The 4476-nt window shown below is 43.5% G+C and overlaps 1 long non-coding RNA gene across 1 annotated transcript; it reads left to right on the top strand.

Annotated features, from left to right (window-relative positions):
* The first annotated feature begins 1977 nt into the window (after positions 1 to 1977).
* Positions 1978 to 3624, top strand: LOC127329933 (uncharacterized). Its single transcript, XR_007869058.2, has 3 exons — positions 1978 to 2110; positions 2192 to 2294; positions 3267 to 3624. It is a non-coding gene; the product is annotated as an uncharacterized lncRNA (long non-coding RNA).
* The last annotated feature ends 852 nt before the right edge of the window (positions 3625 to 4476 follow it).

Here is a 4476-nt window from a genome sequence, read left to right as displayed (position 1 = left end):
TTTGAGGCTATCCACGCACGCCACATCTCGCGGAAGGAGTGGGCGCTGGCCTGCCTCTAGGGAGTGGGGGCACGTATTTATTGAGGATTGGCTCAGCCCAAAATATCTCTCACAAGACAGTCAAGACGAGAGACTAACCCTATCCCAATCCTCCCCAGCTCCCGCAGCCGCCGCCTCCCCCGCTCCCCGAGCTGCCGCCTCCCTAGCTCCCGCTCCTAGCCACCGATCTCCTCTCCGACGAGCCGCCGCTGGTCTCCTCTCCGGCGAGCGAGTCGGCCGCCTTCTCCCGCTCATCAAGGCCAATGACGAGCGGTAGGGGTTGGTGCTGAACGACAAGGGCCTCGCCGTGGCGGGCTCGGCTCTGGCTGGCATGGACGTGCTCGCCTCGGTGTTCGTCGGCTCCGGCGAGGCAGGGACATGGGCGTTGGCCGCGGCCGTTCTCGGCGCCACCTTCGTTCTCGAACATGTTGGCGATTTCTCTCCGTACCCCTCCTCTTCTGTACATATCCTCCTAACCTCTACCTGGCTGCTGCTGCCTCTCCCTCCTCCGATCGATCTCCAGTCATCACCATGGCCGGCCGGGAGCAGAGCCAACATTGGGCGCAAGCGCCGCCTCCCGCCGCCGCCATCACCGGCCGGTAGCAGCACCAGCCGTGGGATCCAGCGCCACCTGCAGTTGTTGCCATGTCCGGCCGGGAACCCGCAATTTGGAGGAGCACGCGGTGATGCGGCGGGCCGATGCGGGGAGAGTTCGCCCTCCACCATCTATGGACCCTAGCCAGACCTTCTCCATATTTACACCCTTACTTCTCCACCATTAATTAGAGAGGGCGTAAGAGATGAAGAGGAGACATGAGCAACAAGAGACGAGGGAGGACCATCACCAGTCAATATATGTCGCGTGATGCATGTTTAGCGGTCGACTATGCTACTCTGTCCACCTCCCCTGTAAATTTCTACATCTCAGATAACCCTCTCTTCAACTCCTCTCTTTTTCATGTCTCTGCAAATTCATGCTTATATGTGCCTGCAAGGTGTTTGATGGAAATCCTAATAGGCTGCAGGGGAGATTAATCCATCAAGGAGCAGCAGCTACGATGGCTCCCTCTAGCAGCACCTTGGCCTTCCCTACTGCGTGAGATGTTGGCAGCGGTAGGTGATTTTGCATGGTGGGTGATTTTCTTGCGGCGGGCTATTTATGGCCTGGATGCTCCTCCTTCCAACCGTTCTGGGTCTGCTAGAAGAGGAGAAGCAAGGGAAGGTGATATCCACTAATATACTGACTTGTGTTATGCGTGAACTTCGATTTTTTTGTTAGTACTATTATTAAATTAAGCTAAATATTTGTTCGGCTCTGTTACATATGTTTCGTGATATTGCAAAACAAAGTAGTTGATTCTCAACTACTCTGAATTAAGTTTATGATACCATCTCAACCTGCAAGATCAAAATCAGATTCCAATGCCCCATACAGTACTAATCTGGTAAAAAAGCTCATCTTCCAAATTTACCTACAACTGTTTGGTGCAAGGTTATGATTTCCATATTCTTATCTAGCAAGTGTTCTACATAATTGGATATGATTCATATGGAATCCATAACTTGTGATGAGCTTGACTTGGAGTTCAGACAAAGGTTGTGCAACCTTTGTCTGAACTCCAAGTCAAGCTCATCACAAGTTAAATGTGTCAAGTTAAATGTGTCGCAATGCTCAATACTATCAGGTTAAGTAGTGTGTCTTTGTGATTAATTGGTGGACTCATGGGATTGGTTTATATTATTAGGTGGGCTAGATCTCACTTTCTTCTCGTGTCTGCATGCAATTATTTCAATCTTTCTTATTCAGACATTTTTTTGTTTTCAAACTCAATCTGCAATAACTTTAGACTCGTGTATATGTTCTTTAGATGATTCTTTGCATAGTTCTCTCTCTCTCTATGAACTACAGAACTTGATGGAACGATGATGCCATTTTTTTTGGTTGCCTTATTAATCCATATCATTTATGCAGCAACATGATTCGTGAAGAGATGGTTTTTGTTGGGATTAGCAGCCATAGTGAACAGATGGCTTTAATCCTCGCTGGTTGTACTGCAGTACTATCGCTCAGGTGCAATGTATATCATATGCTTATTATACTTGCAAAACTGATGATTTAGTTTGGGTGTGCCAAATTGCCAATATATCACAGGTTCAGCTTCAGTTTCATGGTTGACCTTAGATTGGTCACCGAACGTGAATATGCTTCACTTGACAAATCTTGCCACAGCTAGATCGGAGGCTACAAGTTCTAGGTGAATAACTTATGTCTTTATTTTAGTTCCTATTTTTTGGACTACTTAGACACCAGCATCTTTATTGTTATGGCATGGCATGGTGGCTGTGTATGGAGATCAAGGTTGGAAAAAGCGCTAGGCGTAAGCGAGGCGGTTGGCATTCGCCTAGTGCCTAGGCGATGCTTAAGCGGCCTAGGCGCAGCCTAGGCGGGCATAGTTTATATCATAAAGTGTTTATATGGATTATTATATGTGAATAAATATTAATTTAGAGCATGTAAATGTGTAAATTTCTGATAACTACCTTTAGAAAAATTCCCATCTAGCTCAATCGTGAAGTATGGCATGATTTCTTATTGTGGAAGACAATTTCTTGGTTACACTGCCTAGACTTCCGCTTATGCCCTAGGCGAGGCGGTTGTCCATCGCCTAGTGCCTAAGCGTGCTTAAGCGGTGCCTAGGCGTCGCCTTGTCCAACAGAGATGGAGATTATCTACCCCTTGCATTAATTTTTGGATGGTTGGGCTAACAAACCCACAATCAGATGTCTGCTTTGTGTTTGGTCCCTTATGTTCTTTCTATTAAAGCATTAGTGGCCTTGCCACAACTACCAGCGGGATTGTCATCTAGATTCTTGCCTACTGTCTCTAGATCGTATGTTGCGCCACAATGGACTGTCGAGAGATCAGCGACATCGAGATGCAGCCTACATGTACTTTCTCCTGTTCTTTCCCAATCTTTCAACTACTGATGCTCTTTACCTATTTTGGAATGCGAACAAATTCAGTTCAGCAAATTATGGCGCTATTTCCTAATCTGAAATGGTGCTTATCAGAACTATGTCTAAAAAAATACTACTTAGCTTTGCCACTAATTCTACTCTACATCTGTACATATTCCCTATACGGCTTGCAACAACTATGCTGAACATAGAAATGTGGCGCAAATATTTTTGATAAGCTATCTAATGAGATTTCCTTTCTTACAAAGGCACATTAGTTTGAGGAGATTGGTCCCTAACAGCTGAGGCAGCCATTCAGTCGGCCTGAAGGACATCAACAATAATGGGAGAATTTGTGTCGACATCTTGAAGGACCAAAGGAGCTCTACTATCAACTATTTCCAAGCCACTGAAGGTTTTCTCTTTTTTGAGTGGATAAACTCCCCAATTTCATATGTTAAGACATAGAAATTTAAAGAGTACAACGTTTCATATGGGAGCTTTTGTGTCGACATCTTGACGGACGAAAGGAGCTCTACTCTTAACTATTGACAAGCCATTCAAGGTTTGTTCTTTTTTGAGTGGATAAACTCCCAGTTTCATATGTCGAGACATAGAAATTTAAAAAGTACAGCGTTTCATATAAGTTATGTAGAACATACTTTATATGTGTGTACTGAATATGTTTCTTTAGTATGGAAATTAAGTGCCCTCTTTTACTGGATTAAACCTAAACTTAATTTTTTGTACTTATCTCGGTCTTAAAATATCATTGGTATCTGTAGGTCAAGAAAAAAAATGTCTGTTTATAGATATTTATACTAAATATGCTTTTTCTCAAAAAGAAAAAAAACTGATCGGGCCAATGAGGCGAAATCTCAAGTATCAACTTGCTTCTCATTCCGTTTTGCTGGGTAGATTGTGCCCCACTTTCAAAAATGGTTTTATTTATTTACTGAGAGTTCATTTGTACATACACAATTGTTATCGTTGGTCCTTTGCAAATGCCAATAAGAAAGGGCAACATACCGATGTAATCTGGAATAAGAACTTTACTCATAGTACCTCCATGTTTTCATTCTGCTCTATAACTAGCATTTTTTCATACCGATGTAATCTGGAATAAGAAAGGGCAACATACCTCCATGTTTACTGAGACTTCTTCAACTCTTCATGGTACTAGCAGGGTTGGAACTGATCTAAGTTGCTAAAATAGACTATTTTATGTTTGGCATGGAATTTGGTAGGTTGCCAGTTAACCCACTTTGTTGGGTCTTGCTTTCGCAATGGATTAGATGTTTTCTCATTTATTATCTAAGTTGTCTTTTAAAGTAAATTAACACATATTTTAGTATTAGTACCTTTATAAATATGTAGGTTTGTCCAGGCTTTTTGCAATCAAGGCCTTGTATAAAAATGGTGTGTCATGCGATAGCATCGGTGCATTTGGGTTGTTTGGCCGAGGCAGTTTGGAACTGT

Source organism: Lolium perenne, chromosome 4, assembly GCF_019359855.2.
Source record: "Lolium perenne isolate Kyuss_39 chromosome 4, Kyuss_2.0, whole genome shotgun sequence".
Classification (NCBI taxonomy): Eukaryota; Viridiplantae; Streptophyta; class Magnoliopsida; order Poales; family Poaceae; genus Lolium; species Lolium perenne.
The sequence above is the reverse complement of the archived record's forward strand: the minus strand, read 5'-3'. Positions and strand labels throughout refer to the sequence as shown.